Source organism: Ixodes scapularis, unplaced genomic scaffold (genome assembly GCF_016920785.2).
Source record: "Ixodes scapularis isolate PalLabHiFi unplaced genomic scaffold, ASM1692078v2 ptg000378l_1__unscaffolded, whole genome shotgun sequence".
NCBI lineage: Eukaryota > Metazoa > Arthropoda > Arachnida > Ixodida > Ixodidae > Ixodes > Ixodes scapularis.
Window position 1 is genome coordinate 1,726,536 of NW_024609976.1, and position 19,086 is coordinate 1,745,621.

Here is a 19,086-nt window from a genome sequence, read left to right on the forward strand (position 1 = left end):
TACGCTTGGTCTGTTCCCGCTTCCGATTTTCAGTATCGACGTCGATCATCGCCGCTACCTTCTACACTTTTGCAGTACGAGCGACGTCGCGACCGAAAATAGCTAAAAGAATATCATCATGGTTTTGGCGTCCATTCTACGGCGTTCATGCGAATGAATCGCCGCACGTCAAATTATTTACTCAAAGTTTAGCGGCGTAACGAGCCTTGATAATTTCGCTCAGGCGATTAAAGTGGTAAGACATTGCGATGACGACGTAGAATCGACAATTCCAACGCGAAAAAGAGTATGCAGACTCATACAGACGCCGGCAACGTGACATTCGAATGGTTTGTTGACGCGGGACGCGGTGCTCCTTGCCCGTACTCCATTGCGCATGCGTTCGAACTGTCGTCAGCTCTTTCAAACGACAGCGGCCCGTAAACAAAACGTTGACCCGGTAATTGCGATAAGAACTAAGTGCAGGCCTCAAAACACTTTTGAAGGTTGGTTGGGGTAAGTAGGCTAAGTGTAAACAGATACAAGAAGATGTTGATCATTGTTACCGGTGGCCATCACCGACTTGTAATGCCCGATTCTACTTGCGGTTTTCAGTATCGGCGTCCACCATCTCAGCTACGGTCCACGCTTTTGCAGTCCGAGCGACGTTGCGACTGAAAATAACAAGCAGAATCTCATCGTGGGAGTCAGGCTTTAGCGCCCATTCTGCGGCGTCTACATGAAATGAATCGCCGCATGTCACATTATTGACGCAAAGTTTTGCCTCGTTAGTTTTGCTGAAGCGGTTCAAGTAGTCGGACATTGTTAGCAGGACGTAGAATCAACAATTCCAACGCGAAAAAGGGCACGGGGACTCCCACCGACGCCGACAACAATGCAATTCAATGGTTTGTTTATGGTCGGCGGCGGGCTTCTTGCCCACCATCCACCGCGCATGCGCGGCGCCGGTGGCGTCCACTAGGGGTGCTCCGGTTTGTTTGTAAACATGAGTAGGTTGTATACTCTCGGGAACAAGATAATAGCCTTGTATCTTTTCTGCCGCCACAAATGCTGTGCTTACCATGTTTTTGGCAGAGGCTTTTGCTGCCACCACATGCCACGCTATGAAGTGGAGTGCCACGGTGTGTGCGTGCCACCTGTCGCATAAAGCAGTGCACTTTCAAGCTGCGTGGATGCAATGACGGCAGAAAAAACACCAGCAGAGCGGACAGTACAGAGCATGTTATTAACAGCACTTGTTAATTCCCAATAAATCACAATCTGAATCATTACTGTAAAACCATTTATTTTTGCAAATCGGTCACAGAGGACATAATTGCGGCCACTAAATTTTGCGAATTATAGACGCCTGCATTCAAACTCTTAAAGAGATTATAAAAGCAATTTCGAAAGTTTATTTGACGTCTGAAATGGGCGTCGGGCTCATCTCAGACACTGTTGACCAAGTTCCAGCCCGAACAGAAGTTTGTGTGCCGCACCAATCAATTAAACAGTTGTGGTAATATTCGCGCGGGGACGATGCCTGAGACCCCCCCCCCAAGACGGCGGCAGAAAGGTGAACTAAAGTGCGCCGTCAAAGCGTGACGACAACGGGCTCCTCGTCAGGCGATTGCTTCAAACGGTTTAAACGAATGATGCGCTCTTGGTTCAGAATTCGGTAGTGAGATGTCATACAAAAAAGTAATTTGAATGTTGGATAATTTTTTCAAAGCTGTAGTTCGGAATTAATAGGTTTCATAGTGTGTATAGGAATAGGTTCCATAGCATGTGTAGCATGTGGGATGACAAGGAAGAAGACTTGTGGGAATAAATGACAGCTGTATGCTGTGCTGGTTTTGAGACGGTGGTGTGTATGTTCCTTTTTGTTTCCTTGTCTCAAGGAAACAAAATTTTGACAGCAAATTTTGAACCCTGCTAGTGCACACCTTTCTGATCCAAAACTGACTTCGAGACCCAGCAGGTTTCAAAGCCGGTTTTAAATAAGAAAACCAACGCAAACGTCAACTTCGAAACCTGGGATGTTTTGAAGTGATTTTTGGCATTAGTTCCCGAAAAGATATGTCATCAGTTTGGTGGCCGGGAGCTAAAAGCATTTCATGCTTAAAATCATACTCATCAGTGCGGCCTTTATTATTCTCTGACTGAATCAATTCTGCTTTTATATGCAGGAGGGAACCATTTGGCTTTTCGAAGGCTTTACTGTGGTCATGGCGGCCTACTGGCTTTTCGGCTTCGCCCATGGCCAGAAGACGTACAATACGAGCTGCCTTCTTGAGAGGCTTTGTCTTATTCTAATCTACTCACAGCTACGGCCAGTTGCAATCAAGGTGATTAATACAACCAAGAAAACATCTGTAGCCTGATTGCTGATCACACAGTGCAATCGCCAAAGTCTGTGAAACTCCTGCCAGGATTGTTCCGATTTTCGAAATCATTAAAGGCTTTGTTTGTTTTTCTTGAGATGGCAGCTGCAAGTTGTGTGGCTCACATACCTAAGTACGCTTCAATTCATGGCCAGCTTTATTCGTTTATATTCATCACATTTCTCTAGTCCTCCGTGTTGTTTCCTAGTCATCAAACTAGGTATTAAGCACCTGTATGCAGTAGTTACATTTTGTTTTTACGTTTTTATCAAAACGGTTTGTGTCACCCTGTCTGGAATTCATCACCCTTACTACGAAATGTCAAATTAATTTCACGTTGAGATACTTTTTAAAAGTGGAGATGACCGGCATTAAATGTTGTGTTTCTTTATCACTCCTGTTCATACTTTGTATATTACTTCAGTCAAAAGACACCACCAGTGTTCAATATGCCCCGTCCGAGCAATAGCTTTTCAGCCTGGATAAGGTGAGCGTGAGTGAGCACGTACTAAGCAGTACCGAAGGTAATGAGCGTGCACTGCTGCATTTTCAAAGTTTCATAAATGCTCTTTTTTAGAAAAAAATAAAGGCCAGGCATTGTTGTGGTGTATTCATAACATTGTGGCTTTCTTGAAGAATGCGGGCATTCTGAAGGTGTTGCCGAAGGCTTGCCAGGGTGACAGCGCGGTCGAAGACGACAAGTGCGAGCTAGTACACGCTCTATCGCAAGCTCTTGTCCTGCGAAAGCGCTTCTCAAAGTCGCTCTTGCATGCCTGTAGCCTTTGCTGCCCTACAGTGGTAATGGTAGGCAACTCCGGCTGACACAAGAAATCATCCCATCGCTGCCACACTCCGTTTCCCTTTAAAGGGCTGGTGAACCGAAATTTCGATTTCAGAAAACGATGCAGAAGCCGTAGGCGGGACGCTACAATCCCTAAAACACTACTCGTAGTCACAAGGCGACATCTCGAATGAACGGCCGTATTTTTGGAGAAAGATTGAACGAGGCCGATGAGGCGCATGACGTCGAGATATCTCGTTTTCTCCTCTCTCTGCTTCGCCCCCTCAAGGCGGCGAGGTGGAGAAGACGCGAGGTCTTTCCCTTTCCTTCTCGGAGAAACAAGACAAACAAATCTGTCAAATGCGCCTCCTATTTTTAAAAATAAGGTCATCCATTCGAAATATCGCTGTATGAGTGATGTTTTGGTGTTTGTAGCATCTTGTTACACGCTTTTGCCGCCGTGTTTTATGGAATCCAGATTTCGGTTCAACATCCCTTTGAGTGCAAGTGAAACTGAAATGCCAAGAATGAGCATGTTGTCCTGAACGACAGTTGCACTGCACAAGCGCGCATGCTTAGCAACATTCAAAGCATGGAGCTTGCTCTTAAAGCCTCTGCATCAGGCTTCCTGTTGCAGCTCGTGGTACCGAAGCAAGCTTTTGGGCAGACACTTTTTTATAAGCAGAAACTTCACCTGGCACTGCAGAGCTCCGACCGGTACTCGGAGTACTTAGTTGCGGTACTTTAGATAAAACAGAAGGGCAACAGGTGAAGTAGAAACTTCACCTGCACCGCAGTGCTCAGACCAGTACTCGGAGTATTTAGTTGCGGTATTTTAGATAAAACAGAAGGGCATTGAGCAGTGCAAACTACGATTATTGTCAGGTAAGAAGTATTCAGTTGCAGTAATTGTTTTGCTTTACATACAAAAAGGCTGGAGTATGCTTAAATGCTGGGCTAGCAACCAATTGCTACCAGGGGCCCTATGCTACACGACGGGACCAAGCGGAATCAAGGGACCGGGAGCCATCCAGCGACCTGGATGCAAAGATGGGTTCAGGTTCCACGGGATTGGTGCCACCTGGATCTTGTCCCAAAGGGCCAGCAGCAGCTGGATAGCCTCGCATTGCGATGCGGGGATGCCGAGCGAGCTCGGGGCATGCTGCCCACTCAGTGTGAGGGCCAGGTGCTCCCACTGACTGGCAAGGTGCATGTTGATGAGTTCCTGGAAGGTGTTGTTTACACTTAGCCGCCGGAGCTTGGCGTTCGACGCGTACGGCAGCACCCCCAGTGCCAGCTAGTACCCCTTGCGAATAATCACGTCCATCTTGCCCTTACCTCTCAACAGCAGGTTGAGATACGGATTTGCGCAGGCGACGTGGCTCACGACGAGTGGTTGGGTCAGCCGGATCAGGTCCGACTCCTCGAGCCCGTGTCTGTGACTCGTTATCCTTCTCACCATGCGCATGACTTGCGTGGTTGTCTTGACGAGTCGGTCGACCGTGTACTTGGCTCCGCCGTCCCGCTGGAGGTGAAGGCCCCAGGATCCGAACCCGCTTCACCACCGGCACGGGGGTACCATCCTTTAACGTGAGGCGGATGTCTGCCTTCTTCTTCGGGAATTGGCTTGCCCGCGCAGAGGAGCAACAGCTGAGACTTATCGGGGGCGCGCTGGAGGTTGCCGGCCTCGAGGTAGTTCTGCACCGTCTCAATGACTTCTTCGAGGAAGTCTTGCCTCCCGCTCTCCGATCCCGACGTAGCCCAAATCGTCAGGTCATCCACATAGAGTGGCATAGAGTGTATGCTTCATCCGGGGAATCCGTTCCAGTAGAGGAGGCGGCTTGCACATTGCCAGGTAACAAGGTGGGTGACGGGACCGAGCCTTGCCGGTTGCCCTTGCTCGGTATCGGGATGGTGCTTGTGCGGATGGACTCGATTCCGATGGTGGCCATCCAGTTGCTCAGGAAGTCCCGCACATAATCATACATCTGGGGCCCGCACCCAGTTGAGGCCAAGTTCTCGAACACCAGCGTGTGACTGACGTTGTCAAAGGCGCCCTTTATATCCAGGGCCAGGACCGCCCGCGTTGTCGTACAGGAGATTCTGTCAAGGGTATCCTCCTTGATCTGAAGCAGGACATCCTGCGTGGAGGTGTGACCAGAACCCAAAAATGGTGTTCATGGTGGCATTGAGTTCAATACAGGATGGTCCCCTCAAATATCGCTGTAAACAGCTCATCAGGGCATGGGCATTTAAAAAACTGAAATGGAGTGTCCAGGTCTGTGACGCTCGGCGGTATACCTGATAACCTCTATTTCTTTTGGATCCTTTTCAAGGGAGTATATTTTCCACTTCGGGGCACTTTTCTTGTTTCTGGCACTTACTACTGCAGGAACTGTTTCACCCTCACTTTCTTCTTTGCTTTTACAGCACTCATTTGATGTTAATGTGGAAGGGAATTGGCCGGATTCCACTCTTCGTTCCTACGTAAAATGTGCTGTCGTCCAATACCTGCCACAAAAGGGTACTTAAGATTCCAAAAATAACTAAGAGTGTGTAAACATGATGCCAGCATTTCTTTTTTTTATTTCCAATCAGCAACATTATATTATGCCAAAACTCTCCCTAAATGCACACTGCATTTCACAGCGCGCTAAACTCTGCCGGAAAAATCGGCGCCTGCACGCAAAGGGGCGTCGTTTCCTCAGCAGTGTATTTTACCTTGTGAAATTTTAAGGCGCTCCTTTCTTTTGCAGCTAGAACATCCTTAAAAATACTAAAAATGCGTTCGCCACGGACGACCGAGTCTTCCGCTGGCAAACGCTGTCGTTTGCATACGATACGCCTTGAAATTTTCACCCCATGGTCGATCAGGCGCCGATTTTTCCGGTTGCTTTCCCATACCTTGAGCCACCCAGAAACACCGCGCGCCCCCGTAAAAAAAAAAAAAAAGAAAAAAAGAAAGAAGAAAAGAATGGAACGGCATTGAGTGTTTTGTTTACTTACCGACTTTGTGCGTGGACCGCGCCACGTTGCGCTGCCTGATGCACCCGCGTTTTGGAACTAATTCAGTTGACAGTTCCCTCCGAAGATGAAGCCACTGAAGCCACGGCGGTAATCGGACTGGTAGGCTGCTCCCTTTCGAGCGGGCGGAAGAAGACTACGAAGAATTCGGCAGCGAACGGCGGAAACTCGATTACGTACAGCTTCAGTAGTCGACGCTTTGTTTTCTCGATTGCGTTCGCGGCGTTCACCGTGGACTCGCGCACTCGGCCGTAGCCGAACGGCCGAACCAGCTGGACGGCTGCCGGCGCGCGTACCGACAGCGTCGCCATAGCAACCACGCCGCGAGTGTGGTTGCCAGACAGAATTCACACGATTTTTTTTCTCGTCACTCACGTTGAGTTATAGAAGTTAGGCGCGTATCATTATAATACATTATGCTGTAAGAAGTTATTAAGGGATATGTGTACCTACCTAAGACAAATGCAGAAAAAATATTATTGAAAAATAAAATTGGCGTAATCTTTTCATATCTTGATTAAGACTAGCGTGGTCACTGGGCTAACCGATGCGCGAAATAGGAGGGCATATATACCGCTCGGGGCACTTCTTCGTTTTTATAAGTAGGATGTATGTACTATTTGTTGTGTATTGTGCAATAGACTACTTCCATAAAGCCCTGCATGCAACACGGCGCGCGTTGCACTCTGGGAACTAGTTGGCCAGGGAGGAGGGTGGCATGGTTTCGGTTTCGATAGACACGTCGACAAGAGATTGTTTTTTGGTCCCGAGAGCGTCATTTGTGGTCTCTAAACTCACCTAAATGGCCAGACCTCGAACCTTTAGCACAAGCCTGACACATGCTTGTTGTATTCTTGTACTTGAGCCTTCCTGTTAGCGTTCCAATCGAGGTATGTGGACGAGCCAGTGCTGGGAATCTCGACGCTGCGAAGCTCGGGGATCTTGCTTGTGTACGAATCAACAAGCTGTAGCAACCAATAAGTATGCATACATCGAGCTCGCGTCTTTACATTAGTGTTGTTGATCAGGAAGTTTGTTTCGTGCGTCCATACACGAAATATTACTTTTTGCTATTACTGTTTTTCTTAATATGCCTGAATATGCGAGGTAAAACTCGGAGGCGCCATTGAAAAGCTAAATTTTAGCACACTTCTTATCTCTTATCTGAACAGACCCGCAGCACTGCACGAAGTGAAGTTCCCACCCGCTTGCATTCCATTAATATTCAACATCGCGTATGCGCATAAAGTTATCCTGCAATCATATAGGAAAATTCGCACATACAGACCGTTTTAAGAAAGCAAAAGTCGAGCACCTCTGTGAAGAATGTCGCACCGTTCGCCGGAAGTGCGCCGGACGGGCATGAACCCCTATGCGCACCGCATAGGGGTTCATGCCCGTCCGGCGCACGGTGCGACATTCTTCACACAAGCGCTCGAACGAATTCAAAGCGCGTTTGACGGTTGCTAATGGCCATAATATTTGTTATGTGTTTGCTTTCTTCCTGCCTGAGTATGCCGAGATAATTTCAGACACACCGTTCAGGCACAGATCTTGGGCGTCAGTAAAAGCTCGTCCAAAAAGGCTTAGCGAGGAGTGGGGGACGCTTGTTAGGGGCTCCGTCGTAGCTAGCCGATCTCAGCGTTTGCGAAAAGTTAATCTTCTATCAGCATAAAATTTGAGTGTGAAATAGCTGATGACACGAGGAAGACATCATAGTAACTTTTGTGCAGTAGTGTAGTCGAATTTATTGCGTTTCCTTAAAAGTTCATGCGTAAACGCTGGGCTCAACTTTGATACCCTGTGAGGATGCGGTTTGCTTTTCGCCCAATGAAGTAACAAGAAGCGAACGTTTGGCAAAAAAAAATACTTGTAAGGCTCCAGATGAACAAATCTCACTTCTAGTTCACTGGTACTAGACGGGATTATTGAAATTGAGCTCAAACATGCACTCGTGGGGTGAGGTGACTAAGCCACGACTTACAACGTTCGCATACGCACGTACAATATCCGGTGTTTCGAGAACTAAGGAAAGTGCCCCGATCTTCGTATTGTATCGCTCGAAAATGAGTGCATTGTACGTTCGTGAAAAATCAGATAATCGAAAACGCAAGCAGCGCGTTCGGTCGCGGCGTGATAGCATGAGATGAAGCTGCTCAGTCGAAACCGAAACTGAGTGGCCAACTAGTTCCCAGAGTGCACTGCGTGGTATTTCGCCGCAATGGGGCGCGTCGGTTTTGGAACAAGTCCATTGATCAGTGCTTGTATGGCCGTGTGTATGTACAGTGTTGTGTGTATGTCCATGTCGTAAGTGAATGTAACCTCGCGGTGGGCAGCGAAAAAAACTGCTGTTTTCTTTTTTCAAATGTTGATCACTTTTTTTTTTCGTCGCTAGATGGGGGTTGTCGCCGCCCAATTTGAAAAGTGTGGCAATTGGTGATCTATAACTATTAGAGGGCTGGATGCCATTAGTCCATCCGTCGTGTTGATCGCTCCGAGTTGTTCGGTTTCGCTGGTAGCTGTGTCGTCGTGTTATGCTGCCTGATTGCAACAAAAGGAGGTTAGGCGGCTTCCCCAGCGCGTGTTCTAGGTGCTGAATGCCGCTGTTCACGCACAAACGTTCATGAGTGGATAACGCACGTAACAGAGGTGAGCACAGGCAATAGTTAATCGAGAGCCACACGGAGCGCGAGTGCGATACCTCCGCTGTCGACAGAGGGTGTCGGAGCGATTCGTTGTCAACTTGTCGTCCACGGCAAGTGGGCGTTTTGTTCAATAAAGCCAGCCTGTCAGTGTTTTGCAAAGCTATCCCTTCTTTATAAGCGCTTCTGATGCGATGAAAATGCGACCGGCATTGAGCAGGCCGAGCGAGACTTCGGTTTCGGCCTTACTCGTATTATTTGCGGCGTTGGCGCTTGGACATAGAGATGTTTGGAAAGTTTTTTGCGCCTACAGATGACACCAAACGAGCGTGCGAGCCGTATGCTCTTGCTCCGGCGAGAAGCCGCGTACGGCTCGCCAGGCTCGTATCGCCTGTCGCATACTGGCCGCCATATTGTTTTTAGGGTGTTAGCACTTAACACGATTTTCACCACCTCCGGCGGCTAACACCCTTACACTAATAAAGGCGTTAGCCAGAGGACGAGCTATTTACACGAATAAGGGTGTAAAAATTTTAAGTGTGTACCTTTAGTTTAAGTACCGTGGGGGGGAGTTTTCGGCGCTGGCGGCGGCCTTTGCTCCGCCCATTGTCCAAACTCTCCTGATATACGGCTCTGGCCATCAGGGGGGCTAACTCGCCTCCGGCGGGAATCTCTCCGATGCCACGTCACGAGGGAGGGGAGGAGCTTCTTTTGACTCCGCGCCGGCGAGTTTCCCACTCCCCCTCTTACATTTCCGACCCCCCGGCGGCGGCGAGTTCCCCAGCGTAGCTCCGATTTTTCCCTACGCTCTGGAGTGAAGGGTTTTTATTTTATTTAAATCGGTGGATCGGTAGCCGGCTGGGCTAGCGCACACCAGCTCGGAGCAGATCGAGCGAAAGGTCCGTTGCAGAACCCAGGATGCTGGGCTCAATCCCCACCCCGGCCCGTTTCGATGTTGATGAGCATCGTACCGGCGTGCAGTCGTGTAACACTACTGCGGGATGGACGTTGAAGACCATAGGCTAGCGGTTGTACGGCACTGCATGGCTAAATTTCTCATCTACAGCTGGGAGAATCTTCCCCGTTGAGGCAGACCAAGTTTTAGGTAGTATCAACATACATACAGCCCAATTTTTTTTATTTAAATCGTAAATGACAAATAAGAATAGGTAACAGCAGGGATGCTAATTATACAAACATTGCTTGGATATGGGCTAGTTGACTAGACATTTTGATGGTTTGCTGCGCCACGTAGATGCAAGAAAAACGCTCTTGATAAAGATACTAACTAAAGCAGAGTATAGACGAAAAACAACATACAGGATTGGCGCAGACTAACAACTGTGTTATTTCTTTCTCATCTTTCTCCCCCACACCACCACACAGCCACAATTTTTTTTTTTTCGGAATAGGGTGCACGTGGAGCGAAAGCTCGCACTGCAGAACCCAGGATCGTGGATTCAACCCCCCCCCCCCCCCCCCCTGCCCTTTTCGATGTTGATGAGCATCGTACCGGCATGCGGTCGTGTATCACTACTACGTGGTGCACGTTAAAGACCCTAGGCTAGCAGTCATACTGCACTGGCTAAATTGCGTATCTACAGTAGGTGACAATGTCGCAATGTTCTGGCATGTACTCCTGCTGTATAAACAACTAACGGCCAATTTGTTTGTCAAAATACGGTGTGAAGGGAGAAAGATGAGAAAGAAATTACACAGTTGTTAGTCTGCGCCATTCATGTTCATTGCTTTTCTTCTATCATCTGTTTTAGTTTCAATTTTATCAAGCGCGTTTATCTTGCGTCTAAGCAGCACAGCAACCCATCAAAATAACTGCAAAAGCCTGTAGGTAATGGTAAATAGCGTTCCTGGTTGCAGATTGCCGTAAAAACACATTTGTTTCTAGGATTCACTTTGTAGAATTTGGATGTAGGATTCACGACGGGGACGACGGTCCATTCACGGCTCCATCGCCTTAAGCCCGGTTCGCCACGCAGTTCATCGCACAGACACCTTACCACGTCTTTCGAGAGGCGATAGTGTTGTTGAAAATGAACGTCGTCCATGTCCAACACATTGGCGTGGTTTAAATACCTATGCCGACGGCAAAACACGAACGAAAACGCTGCCATCTTGGACGCTTCTCCCTGATCTCGCGCCCAACTCGTCCAAACTCGCCTAGGTCGGAGCCGGCAAGCTTTTCCCATCCGCGGCGGCTTCTGCCACGTCACAATGACGTCACCGCATCTCGCCGCGAGTTCCGAATATGCAACTCTCCGACCGCCTCAAACCCTCCGTTTAACGTCACGATCTAGGGAGTGCCGGCGCGTGTCGTCATGCACGGCGCCGACCAATCGCGGCGGTCGGCGAGTTTGGCAGAGAACTCGCCTCGATCTCGCCGCGCCGAGCTTAGCCCCTCTATTAGCGGCGAGATGTTTTGGTGGCGCCCTCCAATGGTTCCCCCTTGTGACGTCATTACCTTGCGAACAACAAGTTCGATGGTGTTTGTAAATAGCATCGTGGAAGCCTGAAATCATTGCGCTCTCAAAGAAACACTGCCAACACCGTCGAAATTAAAGTTCTTTCATTCCTCTTATTTCCGTCGGTGGTATACCCTTTCCGACGTCATAGTCAGCCGTTGGGCCAATCGTGGAAGGCCGGGCGGGTCGTTCGCTCTAGCTTCCGGGGGCTGGGCGTGGCACTTTACCTCCTGCGCGGACGATGTCCTTCGGGGCTCTTCGCGTGCCTTCTGCTCGCCGCGAGCGAGTACGTCCTGTGGCGAAACCGGTGCTGCGCCGTGGGACAGGGACGGAGGTTGCGCGCGCTCTGGCCGCTTTTGTTCAGGCTACGGCGGGAGCTCGTGTCCCACCTCGAGGCGCAACTGTTCCTCCTCGGAGAGCAGGAGTTCCTGCGGCGCTGGTCCTGCCGATACCTACACGTGCACAACTCTCGCATCGAACTCCGTTTTCAATATGTTGATCATATCTAGACCGCGTTAGGCGGAGAAAGGGGGAACGGGACGCGATGCGGCCCTCTCTTTGAGGCGTCGCAGGGGCGGGACGTGCGAGTGCGGTACCGGTTGGGGGGCCTCTTTGTGCGAGTGATTGCGCGGACGGGCGCTTTGCCGAGCGGCGGGTGCGTGCCCGCGCCTTAGGCACGGGGTTGGCTAGCTTGAAAGCCTGTATATACTGTACATAGCGCGTTTTCGGGGTTTGGCTTTGTTCTGGGCATGACACCACTGTTGTAAATAAAATTTTCTAAACACCACAGCGCGCTTTCGGTCGCGCACGTCGCCAATTGTACTAGGCTGAATTGCAGATCGGGAGGCCGTCGCTGGCATCACCGGCGGCCATTACTTGACACCAGGCAATACATGCAAGTCTATGGGGGAAACACACAAAAGTAGGAATAATGAATCTTCTACCCGGTGCTTGAAGGTGAGTATCTTATGATGTGCCGCAATCATTGTATGGGGTGTTTTGTGATTGAACCGATATTTGTAAAGCGTTCGAACGCCCATTGAAAAAATAAAACGCCCCAGAGCACCCACGGCTGAGGTGGCCGCTTGCTCTCGTCGAGGAGTAAACAAATGAACTTGCCGTTAATAAGACCGTTCTCGAGGAAGCCTAATGGTTACATGTTGGCAGCGGCTTTCCGGGGGTGAGCAAGTCCACATAGCAAAGCCTTCAAGCCTGTCGTCGTCTAAACCTAACTCATCAAAACCGCCACCGACTCCGGAGTAACTCTACAACTCTTGTCTCATTGAGCTGCACTACATTTTTTGCCCAGCGGAGTCACTCTCAATCACAAAACATTTATTTGTAAGAACTGTGAGGACTTCACTTTTAATGGTTTTGCACAAGCTATTTGACAGGATTCATGAAAAGCAGCCAAAAAAATGTTTCATTGCCAACAGCAGCTCAGAAATAGGGGAAACGGCACTTTTCGCATTTTTCACATAGAGTCCCATGCATTTGGTGGTGTCAAGTGAGGGCTGCCGGTGGCTTCGGAAAAAAGTTCCTTTCCAAAAAAAAAAAAAGAAAAAAAAAACAGCTTCGCCTTTTGTCAAGATACAATTTCGCAGTGCAAACGCTTACGAGCATAATTCGCAATCTGCTCCCCATGTGGCGCCGCCAGACAGTCTCAAAATCGCTGTTTTTTTAGGTTTCCGCAGTAGCAGACAAGTACATGCGTCGAGGATGCGTGATTCACCGATGCCGTCGAGATTCGGGGAAGTGCGCGCTGACCGTGTCGGAGGGATAAACGCACTCCTTGGGTCCGCCAGCAGCTAAGTCGAGACAAGTTGGTTTCTTCAATGGTTCTTTGCACAGGTTGTCCAGACGAAGCGGAGCCGCTAGGGTAATCCATAACTTGTCGGGAATTGCATCCTCCAATGGTAATTCTAGCCGCCTCCTTCCGAATCCTTTGCTTAGGCGGCGCGAGGTGACAGAGCGAATTTCGAATGCTCCTCGACCAAATCTCTTGGGCGCCGCCGGCCAGTGTTTGCCCTGTCGAGTGGCGGCTGTTTCAGGGGAGGGGGGGGGGGGGCAAAACACATGCATTGCCCCCCCCCCCCCCACTCTGAGAACCGGGGGAGGGGAGGCAAAACACATGCCTTGCCCCCCACTCTGAGAACTGGTGGGAGGGGGGGAGGGTCAAGCGCCCCCTTTGCTCCCCCGATTGCTACGCACTCTAAAAAAAAGGGTGTAGTGGGTACACCCACAGGGGGTGTAAGTGCTGCCACATATACTACACCCATGAAGGTGTACAAGTACACCTCAAAACGAGGTGCAGATATACACCCTCTTTAGGGGTGCATACGTGCACCCTTTTATACACCTTCAGCATTTGGGGGTGCACAGATACACCCCATACTGAGGTGTGTCACTACTCCTTTCTTACACCCTCACTGTCGTTTCAGTGTGCAGGTACACCTCAATTTAAGGTGTACAAGTATTCCCTTCTCTACACCCACCAACAGGGTTTGCTATTACACCGTTGTTTACACCCACCCCGCTCATAGGGAAAGGAGATACACCCGCCAACAGGGTTTACTATTACACTGTTTTTTACACCCACCCCGCTCATATGGAACATATATACACCTCATTCAATGATGCACCATAACACCTCTTTGTGCACCCACCTCAAGGAAACCTGTAAATAATGTACGCGCCCAGGGGGTTGCAAAAAGTCAGGTAAACAGACACAACGGATTGTTTTCAAATCTCCTATAAGTTTATTAGACAGCCTATTCCGTAAACAAGTACAAAGTGCAAGCGATCTGTGATATGTGAAGATGTACAACCAAGCTGTTACACAACTGAGGAGATTACTGAGCGAACAAGAACCGGGGTGATTCTTAGGTAGTGTCTATTCTCTCAGCAGCCGGCAGAAGTATTTACCCGAAATCGTGCCGGCAGTCGTCACTCATTGACGATATAATCACTTCATCGAACGACGTGTCATCACAGCTCAGGTTAGCTCTCCTCTATAAACATCTTTTTTTTTTTTTGTAATGAGCCGCCCCAGGCTATGTGCGCGAGGTGATATATACGGGTATCACAGATAGGGTGAACATTTTTTTAATGAGCCGCCGCATACTGTCGCCACGAAGCGATGTGAACGGGTGGGCTGGGTCGGTGAGCACGGGCCTCAGAGACACACGCACGACGGAATGTCCCTACAGCATGTATTTCGCGTAACGAGTAACGGTGAAACGTTAGTGTCGACGAAACGTGTCTAGAAAACATGCATCAACAAAAAGGTGTCCATAAAACGCGTATTCACAAAACGCCAGGAGAAAACGTCACCTGCAGTTATCACATGATTGTAGACAGCTAATGGCAGGCGACTGCCAATAGAATTTCGGGGAAATTATTCTCCCGGCTGCTAGGAAATAGACACTGCCTAATTTTAGTCGTAATCAGGAACGGAACGGTCAATTTCTGCAAAGGAGTAGGTTGCAACGCACTTACGATGAAAATATCGGACTTCAAATATGTAATCCGAGATAAATGTTGACACGGGCACTGCAGAACCACACAAACACAAACACGGAAAGAAAGAGGTCTGTGAAGATTCAACACGATGTGGCAGAAGAAGTAATTTGCCAAACCGAACACTAAACGCATCACATGAATTCCTTGGGCTTTTTTGAAGAAATCGCTTGTTGCCGATGTACGTTGGACTTTTTAAACACTGGAAGCCTTGGTACACTCGAATACGTTGTCACGGACGAAATCTTTGGCGGCCCCGCTGGTCGCAGCATAGCACACAAGAAACTAGGCCGGTAATAGGGAGTTTTCGTAGACCGCGCTACCCCCTCCGCTAAGCGTTCCGCAACGAAGAAGTCGCTACTGCGCCTGCGCGCCGATAGCCTTGACTGTGGAGTTCCCGCTATCGTAGCGGATTGCGGAGGGCCTTGCGGGACGGCGAAAACGATCTACGAAAACTCCCTAATCAGACATTTCCGGATTGGAAAGAGCTACTACGTGACCTGTGAAACCTTTGCCACATGATCACGCTCCTGCCATTACCCGCGCCCAGACAGCGGACTCAAGGCATAAAAAAGCCTCCGGTTCATCGGTCCGACGACTGCGTAGCCTGTTCCACGCTTTCAGCTTAGGGAGAGAAAGAAAAGAGAGGAGTATACGAAAATAGCAGCTCCTTCAAGGCCAAAAGTGGTCGCCCTCGCGAAGGCTTATCTTCAGGGTTGTCCCAACAATAAACGCAGCTAGAGGATTTGTCCCCTATATCCTCTTGAAAGTTCGACCCAAAGTTAATAGCGCAGTGGATGCTACCCGTGGCCTTGGCCTTCAGGCAGGTGCCGTGCTCCGCCTTATCTCTAGCTTGGAGACTTTAGTCATGTGATCCTACCCGGAGACCCGATTGGCCTAAAACAAGCATAGCGTTCACTCTACTGTCAATACCGAGTGAACAGAACAGTTCCATACTTCCTAAGAAACTGACCAACCCAAAAGTGACCCCCAAGAGGGCATCCAAGCACACGCTGGTCGGGGCGCGTGGCTAGCGTGGCGGTGCACTGATACACCTAGAGGTTTTTAAGGGAGAGGAGGATGCTCATTGTCGGTGCACAAATACACTGGCTGGGCAACTGAGGGTGCATCTTTCAGGAAACGGGTGCATGTGCTGCTGATACACCCGACTACACCCGTTTTTTCTTAGAGTGCGCTCATACATGAGACAACCATACACTCAATTTACCCTCGAATCTGTGGCGGGTTTTAATGCCAGGGCGATATTTAGAGCGGAAGAGGTCAATAACACGGCCGCGATTGTTCAAACAGCGTTCAAAAGCCATGTTGTTCTTGGAAAAGTGTTGGTCTATATTAAGTATAGTTAGAAAGTAACATGTATTCGTCTTTCCTCCGTGTCGTGTAGTGTTGCGGTCAGAGGAGTCTGGCCGTAACAATACTAGAAGGAAAGGAAGCCTAGAACTAATTTTTGTCGCGGACGGCGCTTTTGTTGTGGCGGTAACGAGGTCTCTGTGACCTCGACCATGTGGTGCTGCCACGTGCCTTGCTCCGACGCACTTATTGGGTCGGAGGGCCGCAGCCTCCGCAGTTCGCCAAGTTATCGTGAAACTGAGTATAACACTCACTGAACTGTTCTGTGGAACCAGTTTGTTGAAAACTTTCTTTCCCGACACTGTGAATGAACTGAACAAGCTTCCCAAGGGTGTTGTTATACTCCGCGACAACTTTTCTTGGCAGTGCAGTGGAGGGTACCTCCCGCGTCCCTTCTCCCATTTTTAGTGTGCGCAGGCTCTCCTCCTCCCCCATTTCCGGGGAGAGGAGGAGAGCCTCCGTACACTCAGAATGGGAGAGGGGACGCGGGACGTACCTTCCACTGCATTGCCAAGAAAAGTTGTAGCGGAGTATAGTTCGGTGTCACTTGTATACTTTTAGTGATGCTCTATAGACCTTTCCAAAAAGAGCGCTCTAGCCGCCGCCATTTTGCGAATCGAGCGACCCCTATCAGCCAGAAATTCCTGGCACCCGCCTGAGCTGTGGAAACCCGGTCAGCGCGACTCCCCACCTGCATTTTGCATTCGGAGTTCGCCGGCTTTTCTTGGAAGTTTTTACTTTATTCGTCTGTTTAGGATGCTTACCCTTTGTATGTTATCTTACACTGTGAGGACCAGAGAATACCAGGGCTCGTAGCCTGCTCGGCCTTCGCAGGAAACGAACGAAGAGAGCGAACGTCAAGCCGCCCGCGACGCAGGCAGTTCGACGTTCTTGGAGGATTATTTCCGTCGAGATAATCTCCAAAAAGCCTTCCAGGCTGTGTTCCGGGTCTTCGCGAAAAATAGCTGATCGAGTCAGGTCCGGGGTGTGGGGACAGAATAGACACGTTCATTCGTTTGCTTTGAAGCTGTGCAAAAAAGCTGCTCTCCTCTACATGTTCCCCAAAACACGCCGGATTCCGTCCGATTGTCGTGAAGTGACTATCGTCGACACTGTATATTGGATATGCTGTGTTATTTGAGACCTTTCTCAAAATCCTGTTCGGATAACGCGGCACCGTGGGGTACGTATATTTTTTGTTCGATTGATGAGACTCATTGAATTTTATGTTGTGGGCGGGGAATGTCCATGCAGTTCGGATATCCTGTGTGGTCAAATATTTTGACCTTTATAGATTGACACGCCTGAGTGTACGGTGCCGTAAAACGATGAACATAAAATGAAACAAACATATCCTTGCATTTGTTCTGTCGCGCACGGACTCACCAAAACAGCTTTCATTTCTTTGTCTTTGTTCCCAAAAATAGAGCACTGCTTCCTTAAAGACCTTTATAAATTATGTTCGCCACAAAATACAAAAGAAAAAAGAAAACGCGGCAATTCAGCCGCTACCAGCGTCCGGAATTGCGCCTACGCAGGCTGCCACTGCCCGCTGACGAGAAACTCCACAGCTCAGCGCAGTCGGGCAACACTGACGTACACTCTCAAAACCAGGGACGCGCGCTGCAAGTCGATTCGTTTGAGACTGCCGCTGGAAAGGTCTATAGGAGCACTTTGTCGCGTAGCTAATCCACTGTCCTGTTATTTATCCATGGTTACCTTGGTATGGTGCACGGCTACACTTGTACGACTCCCTCTTTTCGCGTTCAAAGTGAATGCTGGCTGTATAGAGAAATAAATAAATAAATAACCAAAATAATTGTTCTTTGAAACAATAAGAAGCAGATATGGGCTCAATTATTCAACATGACAGGGCGCTCTTACACCACGTACAATTCCCCCAAATACCTCAATTTCTCCATTCTCACGTCTACTTAGAAGCTATTCAAGGAACAAAGATCAGTCTCTCTGTGGTAATATCAGTTGATTTTCAATCGTTATATGTCCCGCCGTGAGTTCAACTTTATTCGTTTGCTTGAACCTCAAACCGCAGTGAGCTTGTATTCGAAGGCCACTGTGCGTCTATACCATTTCTTCAGTCTTTGTTTTCTTCCTCCTTCCTCGAGTGATGCCGATCGCCGAGCTCATTAAGGCGGCCCTTGCTAATGAGCGAAGCGCGTCAACCTAAACAAGCTGTGGTTAGCAGTTTTCGATAAACGTTGGACCCAGATTGGACTTTTTTTTTTTTCTTGTGGTTTTTGTTGTAACACTTTGCAGTTCTTTTTAATCTTCAGGCATGGCGTGCTACAAATGTGGTGGGCCCCTTCATTAGGGTGGTTTCCCGAAACCTCGTTACATTTCCGTCAAGCCCACTGCCATCATTCATGCTGGTGAACCTTCTCCGCCATATTCATCACTTGTTTGAATGTCATGGTTCTTAATTGGTATAGTTTTAGGTCGGTAGCCTCATAGGCCCAACAGCGCTGAAGGTCGATACCCGGGTCAGACGTGCACATTAAGGGCCTTCAGAACGAACTCCTTTAAAGAATCGCCAAATTAACTTGCGATCTTGTGCTTATCAACAGTGGCGTACCAACTTATTCTGAGTGGGGGGGGGGGGGGCAAACCAGACCCCCCCCCAGTGCCGGCCTTGGTATCCCTTGGGTGCCGCCGGCCAGTGTTTGCCCTGCCCAGTGGCGGCTGTTCCAGGGGGGGGGGGGGGCAAAACACATGCCTTGCCCCCCCCCCCCCCCTCTGAGAAGTGGGGGGGGGGGGGGGGGGCAAACGCCCCCCTTGCCCCCTCGGTTGGTACGCCCATGCTTATCAACACGCGTTAGTTCGGCGACCCTTTAAAGGAGTTCGTTCTGAAGGCACTTAAAGGGCAACTCCGGCCAAAACTCAAAATG